Source organism: Gopherus flavomarginatus, chromosome 9, assembly GCF_025201925.1.
Source record: "Gopherus flavomarginatus isolate rGopFla2 chromosome 9, rGopFla2.mat.asm, whole genome shotgun sequence".
NCBI classification, from domain to species: domain Eukaryota; kingdom Metazoa; phylum Chordata; order Testudines; family Testudinidae; genus Gopherus; species Gopherus flavomarginatus.
Window position 1 is genome coordinate 12,437,569 of NC_066625.1, and position 25,445 is coordinate 12,463,013.

The 25,445-nt window shown below is 51.3% G+C and overlaps 1 protein-coding gene across 3 annotated transcripts in view; it reads right to left on the minus strand.

The window, feature by feature from the left end:
* The window catches only part of ELFN1 (extracellular leucine rich repeat and fibronectin type III domain containing 1), a 185,152-nt gene extending 165,855 nt beyond the window's left edge, over positions 1-19,297 (minus strand). For 2 of the 3 annotated variants that reach the window (XM_050966309.1, XM_050966312.1), the window contains exon 1: positions 18,981-19,297. The gene's annotated coding sequence lies outside the window, so the exon portion shown is untranslated. Of the gene's footprint in view, positions 1-12,638; positions 12,721-18,980 lie in introns of those variants that run through there. The other variant, XM_050966310.1, reaches the window with a different exon arrangement.
* Between the last annotated feature and the right edge of the window lie 6,148 nt (positions 19,298-25,445).

Sequence of the window (25,445 nt, forward strand, 5' to 3'; positions counted from 1 at the left end):
TGTAGACCTGGGCTTAGTGTCTGAACCATCCAACAGCTGAGGGAGTCCATGAGGAAACCAGGCAGCACTCACTGATGGGCGCAGTCCGCCATATGTGACTACGTCTTATAGATTCTAGGACTGGAAGAGACCTCGAGAGGTCATCGAGTCCAGTCCCCTGCCCTCATGGCAGGACCAAATACTGTCTAGACCATCCCGGATCTTCTAACTGACCACAGTGGCAAAGGTGGGGAGACACAAAAGCCCCACTTATAGTCATTGGATCACTCCACATCCGAAGTGATTGAGCTTTACCCAAAGATGGGACAGAAGATCAAAGCCAAGGGGCTGGGCTGTTGGATCTGTCACGAGATGGAGACTGGCTAGTGGTGATAGCGAGGTTCCTTGGAGGAATTGCCTTGAGCTAAGATGGTGGCTTGGTGGATTCAATAGATCTTTAAAACAGGGCTAGATGCAGCACATTGTACATGGGGACTTGGCATCAGGAGAAGAGATGTTGGACAGAACTGGCAGCCTGGTCAGGTTGATCAATCAGACCTGTTATTATATCCATGGTTTCATTCAGCCGAGCCTCTACTCGTCCTGTGTAGAAAGAGCTGAGGCATGCTGGGGAGCAGTACAGCAAAAGACAAGCTCAGAATTTCTTGGGGCCTGTGCGTTGGCTCAGGTAGAACCAGCTAGTTTGCTGATCAGGCTGGTTTTTTTTATCTTTATTTTCAGTGAGGTCTTGGTAGTTTCAGTGAGGGGTTCCAAGTGAGTCAAGGTACGGTCCAAAGTAACTCCTAGATACACAGGCTACAGGCCATGGTCCGGCCCGTGTCCATTCAGGAAGATGTTAAACTGTTTGTTGGTATAATGCAGCCACATTCCCATTGGACATGCTGCAAGTATCAAAGCTGTAACTAGCAGGCCACATCTTTCAGATCCTGGCCAGCACGGACTCTCAAGCAACCATTAAAGTCCTTGGAGCAGCACCCATTTACACCAGCTAAGGATCTGGTTTGCCTGCACTCCTGTATGAATGCCGGACACATAACCAGCAGGGATGGATTGAGTTGAGGACAGAGATGGTTGCTTTCTGTAGTATCAGATGAACTTTAATGCTGACCCTGTCTGTATTTCATTCTGTTGGTTCCCTTACCACAGTGTGCAACCCTTCCCCAAGATGAGGGCTGGGGAGCGTTGACAGCTGTATAACTCTATGGCCTTAGCAGATGAATTCAGGCAACGTTAAAAGTACAAGGGTTGGAGTTGCATAAAAGGCAAGAGGTTATATTTTATTTATTGGTTTTAAACAGAACCTGTAGCGCTACCATCGAGGAGCTGAGAGGCATCTCCTCTCCTCTTCCCCTGTGTGCTGGACGTGGGATTTGCTGTTCCGCACAGCTTCCCTGAGAGAAGATGAAGCTCAAAGCAGCATTATCTCAGTTCCTTTTTCTCTCCCTTTTTGCAGGAGTTAATCTGTTCAGTGACAGCAACATGAGCAACTCTGTTCCTTTAACCTCTGACGGATGCACTACCTGCTGTTAGGATGACCAGATAGCAAGTGTGAAAAATCGGAACAGGAGGTGGGGGGTAATAGGTGCCTGTATAAGGAAAAACACCAAAAATCAGGACTGTCCCTGTAAAATCAGGACATCCAGTCACCCTACCTGCTTTCCGTGCCACAGCGGGGTATGATTCCATAAGGGACATCTTGCCTGGACTTTGGAGGCAGAGGGGATATGGATTAAGTGCCTTTTTTTTTTTAAGTGTCATTTGGGTTTAAGGTGACGCTGTAATAGGCACTCTTCTAACCCAGAGTTTCTGTTCAATAATGCCAGCAGTACCAACAAAGTTGCTCTATTTCGTATCAAAGTCCTTCTTGTGATGCTCAGCCTTACCCAGGTTAGACATATTAGCAGATTGTGGGGATGGCTTCCTTTGTGCTCCAGGAAGAGTAACCATATTTGCTTAGGAGCTGATTTAGGGTTCGCCTCGGAGGGTCACTATGCTGGTGACACACTTGCTTTTCCTCACCAGAGCAGCCAACAAACTCATCTGCCTGGGTGTCAGGTGAGTGAACACTAAAGAGATCCCAGCGATGTGGCCATGGGCACACACAGAAATAGAAAAGGTCGGAATGTTGATAAACTGACTGCACTGGCTGCCCCACTGGGAGATAGACTAGATACTGTGACAAAGTTCCTCCTCTACCTTGGTGGGTCCTGTGCTTATTGGCAAATTTGCTCACCTCAGTGATCTTCCCCACAGTCTGGGTCAACTTCTGCATCTCATCAGGAGTTGGGAGGTTTAGGGGGAACCTGGGTCTGCCCTCTACTCCAGGTTCCAGCCCAGGGCCCTGTGGATTGCAGCTGTCTATAGTGCCTCCTGTAACAGCTGCATGACAGCTACAACTCCCTGGGCTACTTCCCCATGGCCTCCTCCAAACACCTTCTTTATCCTCACCACAGGACCTTCCTCCTGGTGTCTGATAATGCTTGTACTCCTTAGTCCTCCAGCAGCACAGCCTCTCACTCTCAGCTTCTGGTAGCTCTTGCTCCCAGGTCCTCACACACACTTCCTCTCCTCTGGCTCCTCCTCGCCTGACTGGAGTGAGCTCCTTTTTAAACCCAGGTGCCCTGATTAGCCTGCCTTGATTGGGTGCAGGTGTTCTAATCAGCCTGTCTGCCTTAATTGGTTCTAGCAGGTTCCTGATTACTCTAGCGCAGCCCCTGCTCAGGTCACTCAGGGAACAGAAAACTACTCATCCAGTGACCAGTATATTTGCCCTCTGTCAGACTCCTGTACCCCACTGGTCTGGGTCTGTCACAATACATAATAATGTTAATGGACTACAACATGGGTCACAGGGTTACAGTTGCCTGCTAAACATCTTGGCTAACCGGCAGCATTTAACAGGAACCAGCGCTGAGGTGAAGCCAAGACGTTTATCCTGTGACAATATTCCATTGCAGTGACTTTATTTTGAGGAGCCCACATGATTGATGATTACAGCTGCTGTCATTCGGTTTGATTGATTTTTAGTGCTGTAGAGTGACATTTGCTCAATGTAGCATTCTTGAAAAGCCATATTCTGATTAGCATACAGGAGAGACTTGCTCTGTGAGGTCAGCCAATCAGATGCCAGTTCATGCATAAAATGTACACAATCAAGAAAGTTTCTAGTGCTTTGAGGAACACAGGGCTAGGAGCCAGATTCTGTTGTGGAAACTTTTTTTAATGGTAAAGATGGGTGAATAAAGACTATGACACTAATATTATATGACATGGAATTTCAACTGTTTATGTTAGCTGGCAGGGAAATGGATTGCTGATTAAAGCACAGGACTGGGAGTCTAGAGACCTTGGTTCTAGACTTGGCCGTGCCACTGACTTGCTGTAAGACCTTGGTCAAGTCCCTTAGATATAAATCTTCAAAGTTCTCTGCTATTTTGGGGTACCTAAATGTTGGGATGCCCAACTTGAGAGACTTTGGGCAGACTTTTGGACACACTGAGTAGCCACAACTCCTGAAATCAGCATACTTTAAGAAAAAAAGAAAGAAACAATCGAGCCCCAGTCAAGCTTCTTAATTTGGGCATTTAGCTTGAAATTGTTGGCCTTAGCTTAGACACATAGAGGTTATTTCCATCTGTAAAATGAGGATAACAACAATTGTCTACCTCACAAGGGTGTTGTAAGGTTTTCTTTACATTAATTAATAAGTTGATTAGTTAAAGTGGTTTCAGATCTTCAGGTAGAAGGCTTTATAAATTTGGAAGTCATTATTCTAGTCAAGGGCTCGGTAAATCACACCTGGCTTCTAACTTCACTGGAGGCCTCTCTGTTTCCTCACACATACAGAAAAGTTGCCAGAACTACATCACATAGAGACACGTATCTTCACGAGAGACGGTCACCACAACATTTGTGTCTAGTGTGGGCCCCAAGAGGGATCCTCAGCTCAGTGCTGGTCAGTTCCTGCTCTTCACTATACTTATTATAGATTTGAATTTCATCTTGCCATATTTGAAAACTGTCTCTGGAGTTTAATGATTTGAAATTCACTCACCACTAAAGTCAACTGAGTCACTGCTGCTGCTCGTTTCTACCAGCAGCAGGCTGTGATGTTCTTTAGAGATGGGCTTTTCTTTCCTGACACCCAACTGGAGGAAGATAATAGGGGAAGAAAACCAGAGGAAGGATGTGAAAGGGAGAAGATGGGGGATAATACAAAAGATGATCAGGAAGAGAGGCGCAATCTTCTTACAACTGAATTATGTACGTGCAGAGTGAACATTTATATGGCTACGTTGCATGTATGCCAGATATATAGCTATCTCAAGCTATTTTTCCTCAGAGGAGGCTTATATAGAGCAAAAATATAATAGCATGTCTCTGGAGGACATTTTTTCTTCAGGAACAAGTGGGTAAGGGATAATTCCTGAGTGATGTAGATACTTGTGATATTTATCTCCACTTGGGAGGAGAGGAGGGATAACTCACAACAGAAATGAGATACAGTGTATTATGCATGCACAATGCACTGTTCTTTTCTCCCACTCTTTTTTCAGGACTCAAAAAGCTTCAGGTGACAGTTATGGAGAGAAAGAGTGAGCAAGTGAGCGAGATATTTCTGGATGAAGTAGGAATGAAAGGGTTTGATAAACTGAAAGCGAAGCAAACTGCTTTGAGAGACCTTTGCGGGTAGGTGAACGTCGATGTCAGAAGAGCCAGAGTTAATGACGTTGCACAGGGCTTTGCTTTTTAGTGGAGCTACGACTAGGCTGATTTTCAATTGGTCTCCAAATCTGCACCTGTAAGTCACAAATATCCCTCTTGTCTTGCACATGTAAAGTGTGCATTGTTGCAAGCACAGAACTGGCGGCTGCAGCCAAAAATTTGGCCCAAGCTTATAACTTTTAAGCAGTCTTCATCAATAACAAAGGGGTATGGTATACTAGAGAAAAAAATAGAACGTGAAACTCCCTCTAGCTGAGAATCTGGCCCACAGGGGTTCATCTCTCTGTGCCTCATGCTCTCAGAGCCCAATCCTGCAAGGTGCTGAGTGGCTCCTGGGAGCTGCAGAGCACCCTCGTCTCTCATTGAGCTCTGTAGGAGTTAAGGCCACTAAGCAGGAGACATTCAGAATCTTGGAAGACTGGGCTGTCTCTCTAATGATGGGCTTTGCTTCATGCTGTATAGCCTGCTAGCATAGAAATATTCACAGCACATCATTCAGATATTATCAAAGAAATGGCAGTTCATGTTTTGCACATCACAGCTGTATATTACGAGTCTCACTAAGCAAGGAGAAAAACTGGAAACAAAATCCACAAACCAAGCAAAATAAATATAAAAAGGCAGTAAAAGTAAGATGATGGTGTTGCTCTAATTTGAGCAAACATTAATTTAAAATGTGTAATTAAATTAATGCATTTTTTAAAAAAAACCAGCAAATCCTGACCATGGATATAAATACATTATAGGGTTTTCCTTTGACATCACATCTCTTTCACAGTTTATGACTCACAATTTATTTTAAAGTCACCAGAATCCCAAGGAATTATTTATGTCCTTGTCACTCACCACTGTTTTTTTTATTTATCCTCTATATCTATATCCTCTCTCCACAATTACACACGCCCCATATGTAGACATCACTTCCATGTGATACATTACCGAGCTGTGTAATAAATTAATTTAGTATGCGCCTTTGACTGCCTTGCAACACTAGGCCAACGAACCCAGCTCCACGAGACTTATTCTAAGAATCCAGACGTCTGAACAGCTTCAGATGCTTCATTTTTAAAATATTAAATCATGCTACCACGAATGTATTTCCATTCTCCACCCCCTGCCTGCAAAAAATGTGAATCACTCCCCAGAACTCTGGCGCTGGGCCCGGAACAGATAATATCCAAGTCTGAAACAGAGCAGTTCAAGGACCAGTGTCTTGGGACTCACCAGTGGCTTAAGGTTCTTATTTCTAGGACAGTAATGGGTGATTCCTAGGTACCCAATGGTCCTCACAACAGTTTCTTCTACCCTTGGAAGGTCCAGAGATAGCAGTCTTTGCATCTGTGACATTTTTAGGCCTATAAAAACTACTTCAAGCTATTTAAGGAGGGGCTTCACCCGTATCACCTGTCTCCGAGTACTTCGGAGTTGGGCTCATGGCAACTAAAATACACCATGCTCTGGAGGAAGAGAGTCCCAATTAAAATTGTTTAAAACTTCTTCCACTTACAAAGTAATGTGGCAGAAGCAAAATGTATTATTTATATATGCACACACACACGCAAAGTGTATGACAAAATACATAGACAATGCCAATGCATCCAATGTACACGAGTACACACATATACTATACCAATTTATGAACATAGTTTGTAAAAGGATATTGGGAACCTTTGCCATGAACGATGCCACCAAGTGTAAAATGTTATTATATCCACCTGCCCATTTTCAAAGGTATAGAGAGAAACAAGGTGCCAAATATGCCTGAGGTTTAACTCAATTTAATTGGATGAAGGATGAGTCTGGCACAAGAAATCTATGCATTTACTCTAATAAACCTAAAAGCGGATAGAAGCCGAAACAGTACATCACATACGTTTCCATATACTTATTACCATTGATTTTTAAAATGACGTAGCTACAAAAGATTACACTTGTCCAACTCCTACATTTTAATGCAAACTATGTAACTATTTTTCAAATGTATTGGGTCGTAGTACCTGATCCTCAGCATTTGTAAATTGGCATAATTGCATTGAATTCAATAGAGCTACGTTGATTTATACTTGCTGAGGCTTTGCTCATTAAGTGTTAGTATGAACACTGGACAAATCTATAGTGTATTTAAAATGTTACGTGTGTGTATTGTGTTCTCTGAAGCATTAGTTATAAGTCCTACAGCCCTCATCACGATGTTAGTCCGATTGCCTTCAGTAAAACTATTCATGATGTGCACCAGGGACTATTCACATGTGTAAAGGCTGCAAGATCTGGGCCTATCAAATACATATTCTTCAGAGAGTCATTCTGGTCTGTGCCAAGGTGACTTCTCCTCCCTTGGTCACCAGTATTGCAGATTGTCCATCTCTTTTACACCTCTGTCTTCAGTTCTTCCCTGAGGCTATCCAAAGCTAGAGATACCATTCAGCCTTGTCGAAGCGAGGAGCTATTCTGACAAATGCAGCTCGCCATGATTTTATTTCCACAAACGGGTTTCAGAATATTTTTTCAGGCTGCTGTAGAATGTTTACATTTAACTCCCATGGTGGGGATCATGCCAGAAGGGTATTACAGAAGGTTCTGTCTTAGCCAGGCTACACTGAAATGGCAGATTGAGAACCTCCAGCTGATTTGGTAGATTTTTTTATATGCAGATTGACATGGATACTCTACCTCCAGCTCCTTCACCTGCCCCTGTTTTCTCCTGACCTTCTTGCCCCATTTAACCTCCCCCTTCCGGCTTCTTCCCCACCCCATACCATGCGTATTCCAGCTTCTCCAACCTCAAAAAGCCAACCCTTGGTCCCTCACCTACCTCTCCAGCTATCATTCACTTCCTTTCTTCCCATTTATTTGTGTTACAGTAGCATGGAGCCCCAGTCATGGAGCGGGACCCCATTGTGCTAGGTGCTGTACACACATTCACTTCCACACTCACCAAATGAGCGCCCATCTTTCCCCTCTACTCCACCCCCTCCATTCCTCTGAAATTGCTCCCACCAAGATGTGTAATGCTCTCTTCCTGGCTAAGTCTCAGGGTCAGTGCACCATCATTCTCCTTGATTCCTAGCTGTTGTTAACACTGTTGGTCATGCTCGACCTCTTGCCCTGCCTTAGTTTCCCATAGCTCTGCTCCTCTGTCTCTCTCCTACCTTTCCTCCATCCCCCTTCACTGTCTTTTTGGTGGGTCATCCTCCTTCTCCTGCTGCTGCTTTCAGTGGCAATCCTGCCAAACTCCGCTCTTAGGTTTCTCTTCCCCTTCACTACCCTTTCCCTGGGTGAGCTCTCTGTTCACCCACATATCTATTGACCATCCCAAAGTGGATGACTCCCAGGCCTACCTCTCTCTTTCATTCTGCCATTTACATCTCCTTCTGGGAGTTTCACCATCAGCTCATATTTGATGTAGACAAACCCTGAACTCCCAGTTTTTCCCCTTCCGACCCCCCACTTCGTGCTCTGTCATTGTTGATCACACCTCTGCTATCCCTGTCACTCAGGTTCTTAACCCTGAGGCCAGCTCAGATGCCTCACTCTAGTTCACTCCTCCCATGGCGTGGTGCCCAAGTCCTGCCGCTTCTGCCATCAAAACCTCTTCTTTCTATTCAGATAGCTAAAACTCTCATTTCCTGCCTTGATCACAGGAATTTCCTCTCCTTCCCCTTTCCAGTCTATACAATATGCAGTCACCAGGATGATGTACCTGGCCCCTCAGTCCATGTGACATACACACACCTTTGAATCCCTACACTGGCTTCTCCTTCTCCATTGAAAATTCAACCTCCTTGTCCTTGACCTCAAAGCCCTACCTACCCCTGTCTCTCCCCACTTCTCTGAGTTTCTCTCTGACTGCATAGTCCAGTCATTCCCTATATTCCATCAAGGATGCTACTCAGGTCATCCTATTTGTCTGCTTTTCACACAGGCCCAATCAATGGGATTTCCTTCCCTTCACTCCACATGGAGCAGCTTTCCTGAGCCGACACATCAGACCATTATCCTCTCATTTCAGTGCCAGGATACCTACCAAAAAAGGCTCTGCTAAGACATTTCTATTATATTTAATATTTTAAGTCTCTTTGTTCCAGCCTGTTGTGCACTGACTAGCCTTTGCTAGGTAACCACAAAATCCCAGGCCTTGTCCGTCCTTGGGATTAGCCTCAGTTCAGTAGCAGGTGGCCAGCAAAGGCTAGTGCTGGTGGAACAGAGAGATTTTAAAAGAGACTTTTAAAAGAGACCCCCCCCCAGGAGTTTGCACTGATGCAGCTGCACGGATTGCTGGCCACCGAACCCTGCAGCCCAGGGACAGACAAGACTTTATTGATGCTGCTTTGTTAGCCGCCCCACACTGCAGCATCACATCCAGATTTAGATTATACAAATCTTTGGAGCTGTGACCAAAAGGCTTTTGTTTGTTTGCTTGTTTCTGCTTGGACTAGGGAACAAATAAATAATCCCCAACATTCAGAATAATACTCCTCACACATCAGATGAGCGCGAAATCTGACCTTTCCTAGTTTATCCTTCCTGGTGAGGCCTTAGATCTTGTGCTGCCTGATGATCAAACAGGATTGCGTTAAGCAGACATGGAGAACAAGCTCTTATCTAGATATGATTTCTCTCCTCTCCAGGGGATACTGTTCTCTCTTTCTCGGACTCCTCCCTCCCACAGTTGCATGAAATCGGCCAAATCCATAATCTAATCTGGCTGGGACTCGAAGGTGGAAAAAAATCAAGTCCTAATTCAGTGACTGCTCCAGTGGAGAATGAAGCCAATCAGAAGAGCACTAGCAATCCCTTCTCAGGGCACCTCATTGAGGGAAGGGCAGGAAGCTTCTCATCAGCAAGCAGTTGTGCTCACTGAGCTGGTGCAGGTTGATTGCCACAGCCTCAGCCTAGGGCTTTGGCTGGAGAAATAGCAGCCAGAGTGCCCAGGACTGAGTTCACCCCAGGGCCTCGGAGGGATTGGGAAGGTGACCCCTTCTCACGCATATCCCCTTAGTGTGTGTTCATGTTACTTTAAAAGGTTCCATGTTGCACAAAGGGGAAGGAGTGTGTATTTCAGTGTCACAGGGTGTTTGAGTGTGAGACAGTCGGGTTGTGTGTGCCAGTGTCATGTTGTTTTGGAGTGTGAGAGAGTGGGGGGGGTTAGTGTCACAGTATGGGTGTGTCAGTGTCAAGGTGTGCTGGAGTTTGAGAGTCTGGGTGTGTATACCAATGTCACATTGTGTTGGATTGTGAGAGAATCAGTTTGTGTCAGTGGCACAGTGTGTGGGTGAGAAAGAGTCCAGGTGTGTGTGTCAATGTCATGGTGGGTGTGAGAAAGAGAGTCCAGGTGTGTGTGTCAGTGTCACAATGTGTGTGTGTGAGAGAGAGAGAGAGAATCCAGGTGTGCGTATCAGTGTCACAGTGGGTGGGTGTGAGAGAGTCCAGGTGTATGTGTGAGAGAGAGTCCAGGTGTGTGTATCAGTGTCACAGTGTGTGTGTGTGTGTGAGAGAGAGAGAGAGTGTCCAGGTGTGTGTCCCCGTGTCACAGTGTGTGTGTGTGTGTGTGTGAGAGAGAGAGAGTTCAGGTGTGCGTGTCCGTGTCACAGTCTGTGTGTGTGTGTGTGTGTTAGTGAGTGAGAGTGTCCAGGTGTGCATGTCAGTGTCACAGTGTGTGTGTGAGAGAGAGAGTCCAGGTATGCATCTCAGTGTCACGGTGTGTGTATGAGAGTCCAGGTGTGTGTGTCAGTGTCACGGTGTGTGTGTCAGTGTCATGGTGTGAGAAAGAGTCCAGGTGTGTGTGTGTCAGGTCACCGTGTGTCTGAGCGTGAGACAGTCGGTGAGTACTGTGTGTCTGAGGCACAGAGAGTGTCTGTGGCTACAGAAGCCAGGAAGTGCAAACCAAACACTGCTGTGAGCACCACTGGCTGCAGAGGAGAGAGAAACAGAGAGGCCCGGGGGAGGCGGGGAAAGCCGGCCCCTGAGGAAGCGCTGCCGGCCAGCGTGTGGAGCAAGTGTCGGGTCCTGCACTGGCTGCAGACAGCGCGTTTGCCTCTCGGGGCCGGGCAGTGTTACAACCTTCCCCGGCTCCATGTCTTCTCCCCAGGTACAACAAGGGGCTCCCCAGACGCCGGCCCCGGGCCAGCTCTGCCCAGTCCCTGCGCGGTGCTATAGACTAGGCAAAACCACACTGCTCCGTAGCTGTCCCCCTACACGCGCCTTGTCCTGCCGTAACCTTGGGGGGACGCGGCTGCACAGGGCCGCGTCCCCACTCTGCAGGTGGCAGGGGCGAGCTGGAAGGAGCCGTCGGGGAGAACTTGCAAAGCCGGGGCCCGGAGCTGCGGGCCAGGGGGGCACTGCTGTCTCCCCAAGGCCGAGCACAGGCCTCCCCAAGAAGGTATCATCCGCCGGGGGTTAGGGAGAGCTGCCATTTCCATCCCGCTAGCCAGCTCCGCCTGGCATCTGGGGCCTGGCCGTGGGATTCCCGCCCCCCCCCCTTCCCCTACGCCACCAATCTGCGCTGTGCAGGAAGCGGCCGGCTCGGTAAATCCCTGCAGGGTCCGGAACCCAGCAGGTGTCTGGCCGAACAGCTTCCGGGCCGCCCAGCGACCCCAGGCCCCTAGCCCTACAGATTAGCGCCCTGGCGACGTCGGAGAGGAGACAGCCCGGGGCCCTGCTCCCAAACGCCGGCCTGCAGCCAGGCGAGGAAGAAGCGCCTTTCCTCCAGCTCTCCCAGCCTTTGCGCTGCGAGCCCAGGGACCCACAAATCTGCGCCCTGGAGTGTAATGAAGATGCAGCGAGTTACATGCGCAGATCAATGCCTTTGGGGAGCCTTCGGGGCCGTTTTCTTCGATCTCGCATGGTAATGAGATTTCGCCTTTAAGATCAGTACAAGTGGTTTCCCCTTCAGAAGGGAAGGAGCTGCCTGTTTATGGCTTCGTGTGAAAGCTCCAGCGACTTGTCCCTTCGGCTTTGTGTCGCCAAGGGTGCAAATATCAGCAAACGCGCGAATACAGCGCTGGGAAGCCTGGCCCCCGTAAGCCCCCACCCGGATTGTTACTGAGAATCCACCGTGGGGCCCCGCTCACGTGTCGGAAGAAAGGAAGAGAGCCCCCAGATCTGACCGCCTCTGGCGAAAGCAGCACCCGCTCCCAAGCATGTCCGGGGACTTGCACCCCTGTGGGAACTACCTGTGTGAGTGAGGACAGCCCTGCGCTTCCTTCCCCACAGGGAGCCCTGCTCCCTGGCTGGGTGTCTCTCCCTCCCCCGGTGCTTTGCCCTGCCAGGCAAGGGGAGAATTCCTGCCCTGCCGGCAGTGCCCGAGTGCCGCTGAGACAGGCTCCGTCCGTGCCCGGCACACAGCACTCAAATAACTGTGGCTCTAGACACACACGCACCCCGTGCACCCTGGAGCTCACCCCCTGCAAAGCCACTTCCATGCCGGACGGGTAGAAAGAGATTGTTCCGCCCTTGGAGAGTTAAAGCCACGAGCCTCCCTGCTAGTCCACTTCGCCTCCCCTCCGGCTTTGTCTTTCTAGCTTAAACATAGCCCCCCGGAAAGGCCACGAGGGGACGGAAGGCGGCAGGGAGAAGGGAGCGAGCCAGTGGAGAAACTTCCTGGAAAGTTTTTGCAATTCCACATTTTGAAGGGGGAACCCCTCTCCCCCACAAGCGTCTATGGGGCCTGGCTTTGCACAGAGCCCAGCAGCCCCTGTTGGGAGCAATGCAAACCTGCGGCGAGCTCGGGGCTTTAGAAGGTCTGGCCAATATCCACCAACAGCTGTCAAGCCACACCCAGCCCTGGGGACACCCGCGCACCTGGCGCTTTCGCCTCCCTTCCCCTGGGTGTGTGCGAGGAGCTGCCCCGGGGTGGAACCGGAGCGGACCTGCGCTGGCAGCAGGAGTTACCCGCCCTGGAGCCGTCTCCTTACCTGCGCTCCCCGCCAGCCCAGGTTTGCTGCCAGCTCTGCCTCCTCCGCTCTCTAACTCCCGCTCAGGGCTCTTTATGGAGATTCGTTCATTCATCGCGTTCCCATCGGGCCCTCCGCCGGTCCCTGCCTCCCGGAGGCAGAGCGAATGAGGCCTCGCCCATTCGGAGCGACTTTCTCATTAGAATGAAGAGTGCGCTCACAGCCCCGCGCCGGAGAGGGGGGGACACGCCGGCCAGGGAGCAAGGCCCCCTCCGATCCCCTCAGAGAGGAAATGGGGGAGGGGAGGGAAGCACAGACCGGGATGCTGGGTATGGAGGTTACCCTGCGGGGGGTATTAGTTGGCGGTGACCTGTCCCGCTAGACCTGAGAAGGGTGGGGGGTGTCTCTGCAGCACAAGGACCAGATCTGGGGCAGATTCTCTCCCCAGCTGATCAGCCCCTGTCCTGGTCTCATCCTTCACTGTCCATCTCTCTCCTTTCTTCATACCGCGCCCATCAGCGTGGTCGCCCTAACCCGGACTTGCCTCTGCCTTCCCCCAGCGGTTCCCAACCACCCGCCTGATGAGCACACCTCGGGGGCTGTAAATACAGCTGGTCCCGACCCCCACCCCCGGGAGCCCCTAGCGCTGGCCAGGGAGAGGGGCCTGCTCCTGTGGGTCACCGGCACTCGCCTTTCCAGGGCCAGTGGGTCTGTCCGTCTGCCCCTGGGCTAGGGAGGGAGACCCTCCTTTGCAGCCCCTCTCCCTGCGCCGGGAGCCATCTGGGCTCGCCAGCCAGCTCCCCAGAGAGCTCCCCTTCCCTCGCTCTTTACTCTTTGTTTTCCTCCCCGAGCTCATGCTTCCTGTCCCGTTTTCAGCCCAGGCTTTGATTTTTTCCTCTTTCTCTGTACTCCCAGCACGATCTCAGCCTCTCTCCGCAAAGCAGCTGGCCAATTCAAGCGGCATACAAAGGAGCTGACTCAATCCCAGAGACCGCGAATGGAGATAAAGCCTTATGCATGGGGGAGAGAGGGCGAGCCGGAGGAAGAAGAGCCCCCAGAAGAAATGCACTGAAACCGGTGTGTGTGTGTGTGTGCAACAATCACTAGGCATCCTACCCCAGATCTGCACAGGCACAGCGGTGCCGGGCGCAAAGGCAGAGCAGCTCTTACCCTGGTCCCCTCCTTACACAGCGCTCAGTGACCGCCACCAGAGTTTCGTGCAGAGCTTTGAGCGGCCGGTCAGAGCGTAAAGGGTCCAAGTAAGATCATTTCCAGGTTCAACAGAGCTGGGGGAGGGGGAGGGGGAGGGGGGGACAGGGATATGCAGCCAGTACAAAGCTGGGAAGTGTCTGTCTGGCGGGTACCCCTGTCCGTTTCCACGTGGCTCCCTGATTCCCGGCCTTTGACCTTTCCCTGCGGAGTCTGGACAGCCTTGTGTGCTGTCGGATGCTCAAGAAACGCAGGGATTTGTGGCCCGTGCCTTGTCACCTGCTTTATGAGACGTTGCTTGGCTGCAGTCCCTGCCTTTGGAAATCCACTAGATGTGGCTATAAAGATGTCAAGACAAGCCAACGCGGCAGGCCCCTTCGCCTAATTTTCGTTCCCCTCGCTTCCTGAGACAGGCCTTTCTCCCAGCGCCGCGCCCCGAGCATTGGACTGAAAGCCTCTGGGTGTGGCTGAGGGCAGAGGGGTGCAGATGAACTCCGCTTTCCCCGCAGACCCAGCCAGGCCCGGATCAGCACGCACAGCAGCATCCGCTACCCACCCCGGTTCGGTCCTGGCCATGCAGCTTCCTCCTAAGATTGGGGGAGCGAGAGAAAAATGCTGCCTAATTATTTATACAGTAAATGTAAGGTGAGCTGCGGAACCTCTAAAACAAGCCTGCCGCCTGCAATCCCTTCAAGGCGTCTTGATTACCCCCCTCCCCCTCACCCCCTTCACAGCGTCTGTGTTTTGGCGCTGGCGGAGACTTCAGAGCGACAACCCATTAATCTGGGAACATTCTGAAATCATTCGAAACGCACCTCGCCAGGCACCGCCTGCTCACTCTACTCTCCCTCAATAGCTGTCATTTATACATACGGCGGCACCCCCTTTGCAACCCCGGAATCAATTTATATTAATGATCTCTTTATTCACCACGGCAAACCTGTGAATGTTTAATACGGTGCAAACTGGCGACGACACGCATCAAACTAAGGGAAGGAGGTTGGTCCCGGTGCAGAGAGGGAAGGTGTCTGCTGCTCAATCTTGAGGACCGTAATTACAGAAAGGGCAAGTAAAGTGTACTCTAATGAAGAGTGAGCTGAAAGGTCACTGTCCTCTGAGTTGCTGTTTGTACCGTCCCCCCACTGGGCAAGCCTGTTGCTAGCAGAAATTGAAAACCTGACAAAAAGCACCTTTTTACGAGCGGAAATCAAGAGACGGAAAGCCCTCCAGCTGAGAGTAACAGGGCTGAACCGCTGGGCCGGGTGTTCTCAGCCTACTCCAAACTATGCATTAGGAAAAGCGATAGCTAGCTAGATTGAGCCGGCGTGGCTAATGCAGCAATGATCAGCTCAGAGCTCGAATGAGGGCGAGTAATTGATACAGAGTTTAATCAGGAGCAAAATACCAAGCTGAGCTGGAGAGAGATGGACGATGGGAGGAGATGGGGATCCAACTCTGGATGCTGTCTGGCTCTCCTAGGAAAGTGTCTACAAGAGCAGAGTGACATCACCACAACAGAAAAGCCTGTGTGGTCTGTGACATCACCAGGTGCCAGACCTTGGGCTCAGGTCTTTAGGAAGCTGGGCGACTGACAGGCTAAAAACTTTGGGTCAGGCTGATTTGTGAGAGGGGGCCCAAGGCGCTGAGAAATAGAGGGAAACCTCTGGCAATTTGAAAGTCCCCACATTACAAGAGAAAGAACAGACTGGATCATCTTTGACAAGACAAATCCAAAGCGCCCTGCCACGGAGCAATGATTTAGGAAGAGAAAGAGTCTCTCGCGGGTGGATTTGGGGGTGTTGTAGGCCGAGGGAGAAAGCCCGGGCTAACCGTAGGCGATAAGGAGCAGTGGTGTAGTTTGGAAGGTCAGTGGTAGCAGCTTCCCGGACAGCTCGGAGACTGAGCAGAGCCGGAGAGGCTCAGCGCGCAGCGCGCTGCGTTTCGGAACGGGAGAAGTTCATCGTTCTTTGTCATTAACCCCGAGTCCCCAAGATTCCTACTCCCGAGTCCCTGGCACTTGTCCCCAGCAGTTCAACAGGGCGCACATAACAAACCCTTCGGCCCAAATGAACCCCCTGGCCGGACCCAGGGCAGCTGTGAGCGCTGCAGACAGGAGCAGTCCGGTTATTTAGTCAAACCGGGCAAGTTACGCGTCCGGAGCGCTGCCCCTGCAAATGGAGCAATGCAAAGTTTGGCGAATGCGAGGCCGGCTGATGATCCGGCTGGAAGGAGAAGGCGAGGGAGGCCCTGAGAAGCCAGGGAAGGGGTAAGCCACGCGCGCAGCCAGCCAAGGACGTTGGACAGCAGCAAATGCTGCTCTCCCAGCGATTCCTTCCGGGGAAGGGGGGCACGGAGCGGCCAGACAGAACGTTATCTGCACCACCCGCTGCGAAATGGCTCAGCCCCCGGAGCTGGAGCAGCGGGGGGATGCAGGCCCGTCCAGGGCTGGAAGGAATTGGATGCGGGCTGGGAAGAGCATTACTACGTGAAAGGGCTGGGTTTGCATCCCTGCACAGAAGTCGCTTCCCTGCTCCTCGCGGGGAAGCTGACATTTCCGGGGAGAGGAAAACAGCAACCCGCGAGCCGAGCGGGTCTGTTTTTGCCGAGGATGGAGGGCGTTATTCAATCGAAGGCAGCTCCGAAGTGAGGACTCATGGGGGGTTTGTTATTCCAATGAAACGGAGTGTGAAGGAGAGTAACAGTAACAGCACAGCGCTCTCTTCCTCCCCCCCAAGCACAGCCAGGCCGACCAGGGACAAGCGGCCTTCGCCGCACACCAGGGAAACCCAAGCTTTAAATAATAAATAAAGAGCAGGACCGGCATGACTCGTTTAGTGCATCAAGTACAGCAACTCTGGGGCTATCGAGCTGTACAGCGACAGAGATTTTAAATGGACTGGAAGAGATTTCAAGGGTCCATCCGTGTGCAGCGCCTGGCCAATAGTTTCCCCGAGCCCAGCCTAAGCGGGGTGTTTGTGTGTGTGTCCAGGCCTGGTTTAAAGATCCGGTTCAAGCTGAGGTGGGTTCTGGGCACTGGGCTAAGGGGGGACTGGCCTGGCTTCGTTAAAATGCATCATGAACATTACTTGGCAACTCTGGTTGCGGCTTAACAATGGGCTCTCTGATTGGCAAGCTACTCGGCCCTCTGTGTTTATCATTAATTCTGTTACGGAGATGGGACTTTGCAGCAACATCTGTCATTATAATTAAAACTGCAATGCATTCATCGGATAGCAACGAAATCTCCTGTACAACCTGAAAAGTCTAATAGAGGAGAAAACCCCACTGGAGACCAATCAAAGAGATTGACTGTCCATCTGTCCAGCCTGGCTTTTATTATTATTTTAAAACTTAGCCATTCCAGGGGACTCTTCGGGGGGAGAGGACGAGATGCCAAGGAGAGAGGAGGATTTAGGTTCAATAGTACCGTTTTTCATTTAACAAGGTTCTAACTCTCTGCAGTCCTCATTTCAATTAGAGTCACATATTGTTGGACCGGGGATAAGAGGAGATTAAAATCCAAGCCCACATTTGCGAGAGAGGTTCCCCCCCACCTCCTGCTTGTTCATTTAATTAAAACTATATGTGTGGCACGTTTTTGGCTGCAAAAATAGAATTCATGTTAAAGAGGACGTGGGGAGTTGGAGCGGAGAGCCGCCAACTCAGAAGCAAATTAGCAACGTGTGATTTCAAGAAATCTATTGATACACACACACACACGCCGAGAAAGCCGAATTTTAAAACCCAAGCAAAGCCCCCCCTGATTTGCAGGACTAACAATCGCTGAGTTGCAGTCTCTCAGGAATAGTAACCGTCAGGCCATTAGTCATTTTCGACAAGTTCCAAAGCGATCAGTATACAGCTTTCTCTGAGCACAAGTTAACCTGTCAGGAAGATTTCAATCGGCTGTTAAGAAACATTTGGGCATATCGCTATTATCCACCCACCCCACACAGGCGCACACACTCACGCGCGTACACACACATGCACACTTTAGTGGGGGTTGCAAAACTCTTCCCTCCTCTGCCGGCGGACAGTGAGCCCCGCGAAGCCTTGCGAGCTTCCGCCTCCCCACCCAGCACTGGGCGCCGGATCCCACTTAGCGCCGGATCCCACTTAGCGCCGGATCACCAGACCTCGCTGAAGGCAACAGTTGCATTAACCTTCCCAGGGGCGAGGCCTCAGGGAGCTACTTCAAGGCTGACTAAAGTGCAGGGAGAGGCAGGCGGAACCATTTGCTTCACTGAGGCTAGGGAGAAACCTAACTCCGGCTAGGAGCGAAGCGGAGCGGGGCCAGCCTCTGAGCTAGGGGTGGGGGAGGAAGAGGAGGGCTGCAGGCAGCGGCGTCCCAGTTCTTTATACTCCACAGCCTCCGGAACTGGGGAGCCCTGTCGCTGCTGGGTGGGGGGATCCCCTCTGCCCCGGCTTGGGCTCCTGGCTTTTGCCAGGGCGCCGGGGTTCCGCGGGGGAGACGCGCGGGGGTAGGGGCGCTGGGAGCTGTCCGCCGGCCGCCAGTGCTGAAACCTACCCGCTCGCTCCGGAGCCAGGACCCAGGTAGCCGCCAGGGACGCCGCAGAGCCCCGGGGGCTCCAGGCGGGGAGCGAGCGGAGGGCGAGTCGAGTTCAGCGCGCAGCTCGCCCCGCCAGCCGGGCCGGGCTTCGGAAAGTTGGGCGGGCCGGTGCGCCCACCCGCGGGCTGCACCGGGCGTTCGCAGCGTCCCTGCCGGCAAAGGGGGCGAGCTCGGGAGGGGACCTGTCCGGCGGCTGGGCGCCTCTCCCAGGGCGCAGGGGCGGCTCGGCAGGCGTAGTGCTCGCCTGGGAGAGCCCTGGGAGACAGGGCTTATCTCCGGCAACATCTGCCGCGGGATGGGACGGGGAAGGGGGAAGGAGGCGGCGCTGGCCGGCGAAGGGGTCGAGCTGCAAAGGGAGCGCGGAGTTGGGTAGGCGGGTACCGGGGCTGGCGTGTCCCGGCGCACCGTACGGAGCGGCCCTTTTAGCCAGCCCACCCCGGAGCCGCCGGGGGAAGGGGAGCGAGCTCGCGCCCGCTGCCCCGGTACTGCGGCAGGGGAGGGACGGGAAGGGAAGCCAGGGACTCGGCGTCGGCTGCTGGCCGTGCTCCTCTCCCTCGCAATCCCACCCCGCCCGGCTCACCTACCTGCTTGTGACATGCGGGGAGGGGTCCCTCGGCCGGACCGGATGGTCCTTGATCTCTGCCCCGGGGGACACGTTCTCCGGCCGATCCACACCCCCTGCGCCTTCAGCTCCCCCTCCAGACGGCAAATTTCAAACAGACAAATCCCAGGGTTGGACTCGGCCTGAGAACAGAGCGGGCTGCAGCTCCTCACTGCGTCAAGCAAGGAACCTCCAAGATCCAGGAAATGCAACCGGATTCATGCCAGGCGAGCCTCGGTGGAAAGCGCTGGGCTCCGCTATGGGGGGAGGGGGGTATTTCAATCTATTCCAAGGCGGTCTAGGGCTGGAGAGGGGCCATCCAGCAGCCGCGATGCCCCGCGCTTAGGTAGTAGCACATTCTTGCCGAGCGTGATCAAAGGTTTAATGTAGGAGTCCGAGTGGGGGGAGGGGCTGGGAGCGGGGCGGGGGAGGAGGGGGGGCAGGGGGTGTGTAACTTCAGCACAAGGCTCGGGCTGATCCAATGGAGCGTTAGGTGAAGTTGAAGCATCAAAGCTTCTAATCAGATTGTTTGGCCGAGGCGGTCTGTAAATGAGAAGGGGGGGGGAGAGCTCCCCACGGGGAAAGCCTCCTCCCCCAGTCCGTAGCCGGAGGCTCCCACCCCTGCACCAAACTTCTCCGCCTCTGCTGGCTCGCAGACTGGGCTTGGGTTCCTTACGAGGCCTTACCTTGCAGCTGGCCGTAGTAAAAACCCCACTTTAGGAGGGAGGGAGATTAACCTGGGGCCGGGCCGGGCTTGGGAGAGGCACAGACGCGGTGCTCAAGCCGCAGCACAGGCTCTGGGCTCCCTGCAAACTTTCACGGTAACTTTTTCGGGCTGCTGTTTCCTTTCCGTTCCGAGCCTGGCTGGGACCCGGGAGCCGGCCGGTTCCGGGGTAATTAGCGATCCACCCCACTCCTCCGGCAGGCGCAGTCTGGAAGAGATGCCAAGCTGAAGCAGCTGCTCGTTAATTGTCCTGGAGAGAAGGGGATTAGCCGGGGCGAGAGGGAAGGGATCACCAGCCTAACGCAGCAGGGGAGTCGCCGGGGGCGGATCTGGCCCGGCAAAGGGTGGGCTGGGTGTTAGGAAGGGGCAACCTTGGCTAGGGGAGTCTTCGGGCGCAGAGCCAGAGCCTTGGGCTGTAGTAGTGTCTCGGCCCCTCCAGCCCTTTCCGGAGCCCCAGCGCCATCCCGCAGAGCTCTCCTGGGAAGCGAGCTGCCTGCACAATCCAGTCCGGGCGGGCGGGTGTCGCCAGTCACCAGCGCGGGGGCGGAAGTTTCGCCGCACGCGGAGGAGCAAATGACACTGCAGGGATGTTGCCCAGCCCGCTGCAAAGCCCGGCGGGATCCGCGCAGCCCACAGCGAGCCCGGGGGTGGAGGGTGACTTGTCCCCGCGCTGGGTGGACTCGCGATGGTCCACCTGGGAAAGGGAACAGCTGGGAGGCCCGGGGACGGGCCAAGAGGTGGAGCAGTAACAGGGTGATTGATCCCCAGCCCCCGTGTCTCTAATAACTCCTGAGGTGGGACGGGGGGAACACATATTCCCCCGCCCCCAGGTGAGGAGGGAGTTTCTTGTTAAACCCAAAGTCCCACCAGGCCCGTCTCACCCCAGGAGGGGAAATCCCCAGCAGCTCTGGCTGCAGCACCTGCTGGAGCAACTCCCCTCCCTCCCCTGGGAGGAATCTCCCCTCCCCCCCACTTCACTGCCTGCTGGAAATGCTGCCTGCTTCTGTCCCACGCGCTTCAACAGGTATTGGGGGCGGAGAGCAGCTTTTCCGGCTGGGGGCAGATCTCTGCTGATGAAGCTATTGGCCTCTCCCAGCCCGCCCTTCTTTCTGTCCCCCCCCCCCTCCGCTGCAAAGCGAGCGGGCCCCTTCTCGGTGTGGTGAAGTGCCCAAGCGCCTCTTTCATAGCCAATGGCCGAAATCAAACCGGGATCAGCCAAGATCCCAAGAACAATTCACCCCACCGCCGCGGATCAGACACGTGCATTGAGACTTACTAGTAGCGAGAACCAAATCAATAGATACACCTTTAGCTGAGAGAAAATGCATCCCTCAGGGAAAGGGGCTCGTGGCTTGCCTAGGAGCGAAAGAGCAGCTTTCCTCTCCATTACTCCTTTCATTTCCGGAAATTAATGAGCTGGAGAACTTGTATCTAGCGCAGAGAGGCCTCCACACACATCAAAACACGCGCAACGCATTTGCCACACAAGCCTTTGAGTCAGGCATGTTGCAGCATTAGCTCTGGAAAGGGAGGGGGGGTGCAAAAAGATAGGCAAGATAGTGGAGAGCTGGGCTCGTCATTTCTTTCGGCTCAATAATAATAATAAAAATACAGCCAAGAAATGAGGCAAAAATGTAATAAAGCTGGGAGACAGCCTGGGAACAAGTGAGACGGTGGGGGGTCTCCAGCTGACAACCTGGCTTGCTACTTAGTCAAGTTCAAAACACAGGCTTCTGAAGGCAGCATCCAAACAAAGGGAAGGAAATTGTATGGAAACCGGAGGGGGGTGATGGACTAGGGCAAGGCTGAGTCTGTCCAGCCAGCGGTTCTCAACCTATTTACCACTATGGGTCACCTACCTGGCTCACAATGTGTTATGTGGGCTGCATCCAATACTACCTGTCTGACCCTGAAGATGTCACATGGGCTGCAGTTCTGTGCTGATTGGGCCACAAGTGGCCCACAGGTTGAGAACCACTGGCCCAGGAAGATGCACCCTGTCCTATTCTACTTGAAAGGGCTTCTCTGCTCCAGGGCCCCGGCTTGACCTTCTGGCCCTATTGGAAGCCTGCTCCTTGTATTGCTATTTGAGATCTTTGGGCTTCGGTGTTTCTTCTCTCTAATTCTCATTACTGAAACTACTAGAGGAATAGAATTAATCATTGCAGTTTGTACTGCAGCAGCACCTGCAGGGTCAGGGGCCTTTTGGACTGAGCATTGTACAGACCTGCCTTGATATGCCCCTTTTCAGCACCAAGCATTTCACAGAGCTGGGCAGCTATAATTATCCCCTTTTTGCCAGAATGGGGGAGGGAGACAGAGATTAAATGATTTGCCTATGGTCTCATGGCCTGTCAATGGTAGAGGCAAGAGTAGACCTTAGCTCATACCCATGGGATCATGCTGTTCAGCCGGAGGCCTGAAAGTACTTTACAGATGGGGTGGGCCCCACCTTTAATCTGTTAGCCTCATTTTACAGAGGGAAGAAACCAAGGCCCAAAGGAGTTCATTGTTCTTCCTTTTTCCCAATTAAGTCAATAGAAAACCCCCAATCAACCCAATGGGCAACAGATCCAGCCCCTAAGTAACTTGCCCATAACCTTTCTTCCAGGCAACATAAGCAGCTGAGCTAATTTTGGCCTGTTGCTTGGATGCACAGATCTCTGAGGCATTTGATAAATGCCTTGGTCAGGGACAGGGGGGAAGTTAAATGAAGTAGAGTGAAACCCCTTAAGAATGGCTGCCATTGGGATTCCACCTGGCCTGGCCATCAAAAGACGGCTGCACAAGCCCCTGTTCACCAAACCACCTTTCTGAGTCACGTTCACGACTCAGTCTTCGAGGCGTTCCAGGTTTGTGCGTGTGCACGGGGGGGGGGCAGAAGGCTGGTTTTAGGCTGCATGGGGAAGGGGGAACAGAAAAGGGTAGATGGATCTCTGCATTCTGAGCTCTATGTTCTAAGGAGGTGCACAGATACCTGTGCGGTTTTAGCTGGCCAGTCTGCTGCTCAGTGCACTTTCCTGTGCCTCTCTAGCTTTACCTGCTCTTAAACAGAGAGGTCTGTGGATCCAGGCCTCCTTTTATGCAGATCCCACCTGTGGATATGGTATAATGTGAATGATGTAGTAATGTTTTCATTGTACCATGCACCCTCCCCCGCTGAGCACTTTTTCTTTGGCATCTTCCTCTTTTGTCCCCCCTCACCACAATATGATATAGTGCCAGCTAATCAAAGCCTAGTTTGGTACAGCAGCTTCCCTTCCAGCAGCATTAGTGGGTGGAATAATACACCAGTGCTGCTTATGGGACTACTCAGGTGAGTAAGGGCAGGCAGGATCAGGCCCTCAAAATGGGAGATCTGTGAAACCCCATGGGACGCTGCCACTAGGAGGTGACCATAAAGCAGAGGTATTACTCTAGTGCCATGCTGGAGCTCAACAGGCTGCAAAAGGCCCATCTTTTCTCCCAGCCATTTGAAGAGGTAGGTGGGCTGGGGAGTTTCAGCAAAGTCAGTGTTTATCACTCACCTTATTTATCCCTGGACATGATCAGTTTGTTAGGGGTGGAATTTTCAAAAGGTCAGGTTTGTACTTAGCTCCCATGGGCTTTCAATGCTTCATCCCCTATGGGCATTTTTGAAAAACCCACCCGCTGTTCCCCTAGATAAATGAAAACATTTTACAGGGACATCATCTGTAAGCATTGCTAGGCTGGCAGGTGCACAGAACAGGGCCTGTTGGTAGAACGTTGTTACAAATCAAGATAACTGAAGAAAGAAAAAGAAATAGACACTTCTAAATAAGCTGCTCCAAATGCATTCATCCAACAGGAACTGACTACTGTACAGCCTTTAGCCCTATATTTAGTAAGATCTAAATCAGACATTGATAATATTATTAAAGACAGGAAGAAGTAAAATAAGATATAGTCTGGTTCAGATGACTGATCTAGTTACACTCGCGGAGGGGAGGAATGATGTTACAATGAAGATATCAGGGATCAGAAAAAACTAGATTGACAGTTTCCCCTTAACAGCAGAATAGACACACTGTTGACACAGCAGGTTCTAAAAAGTCCTAACCCAATTTAGCAAGCAATAACCAATAGAAGGTGATTAATAAAACATTTGCTGTTTCACCTGATTATGTGGAGGTGGAGTAGCAATGAGAGAGCTATTTGTCACAGCTCTCATGCAGGCCTCTGCACATCAACTGGTCCACGTGAGACTGGATAAAGTAATTGGCAAAGAATGTACATGATGGACCAGTGGCTAGTCAGTGGCCCATTTAACTGTGCAAAGTGGGTTTTGGATAATAAATTGGGTAGAATAATGACATTGATCTGTAGTGTGACCTCAGGCACCTCTCTGTGCTTCTGTTTCTTTTCCCATCCTTTGCTTGTCTTGTCTGTTTAGACAGTAAGCTCTTCAGAGCAGAGACTGTCTATTACCCTGTGTTTATGCTGCACCTAGCACCGGCCCTTCCCAGCCCCCGATCCAGATTGGTTGGGATCAAGGTGCTACCATAATAATAAAAACCTCTGTGCTCAAAGAAAAATTAAAATGGTTAAAAGTTGACCCAGACAAAACTAAAAAGGGGATATTTGTATTCCTTATACTTTTGTCTGCAGCGTTCACTCTTATGCTCTCAAACTGGAACTAACCCAGTCTGGCTACCACTGTAAATCAGCAGAATAGCTGTGTACCTTCAAATTGGGTGAACCTCACACTCCATTACAGAAGAGTTTCCCCTCAGAAGCAAATGCTTCAAGTAATTTAAAATAATAAATGTCAAAAGGCAGCACTGGTGAGTCGCATTACAATAGCAAACCATTATATGGTCCCAGCAGAGGAAAGTCAAATTGGCCTTGCCGCAGATTTTAGTTTCAAGAGGCTAATGCACAAAACTACTGATTGTGTGTGTGTACAAATAATAAAAAAAAATGACAATGTGCTTTAACTAAAAAATGGAAAACACTGCTTGTGACATAATAGTAGACACCAGCTCTAGAGCAAATAAAAATGCAGTGGGCTGGATCCTCAGCTCTTGTAAATTGACAGCACTCCAATGATGGATGTTGATGGAGCAGTGTCTATTTACACCAGCTGAAGATCTAGCCTTGCATCTCGAATCTCCACCAGTCACTTTCTTCTAAGAAAAACTGGGAATAGAAACACTTTTCTGTCAGTGGAAAGAGTGAAGGAGCCCATGTTCTGAAGCCAATTCTGCTCTGCCAGCAGGAGGTGCTGTTACAGAATGAAAGGGTCAAAGTGCAATCTTCAAGGAGGAGGAGGAGAGCTATGCAACATCAGAAAGATGAGTTTTTTCCAATGTTAGATGCTGTGTGTGAGAGAGAGAGAGTGTTTTAGGCTCTATCTTAAAATCATCAGCTTAATTGGAAAACAAAAGATGACATTTTACAGGCTTTTAATCTTCTGAGTGGACTAGAGCCTTACAGAGCCAAGCTCTTTCTGTTGGGGGAAAGAGTTACCATGTCTTCACAAAAAAACTATATTTCAGAAAACTATTTTAAGATGCTCAGTCTTTGTGAGGATAAATATTTCCACACATCATTACTCCAATTTTTCAGCATGCTAATATTGCACCCGGGGCAAATCACATCTGCTGGAAACTTGACAGCCTGGATGCGTTTGTATAGATTTTAATTGGTTTTGATTTTATTGTCCATTGTGTCTTCAAAAACTTTTTTAAAAGTCAGTTTGGA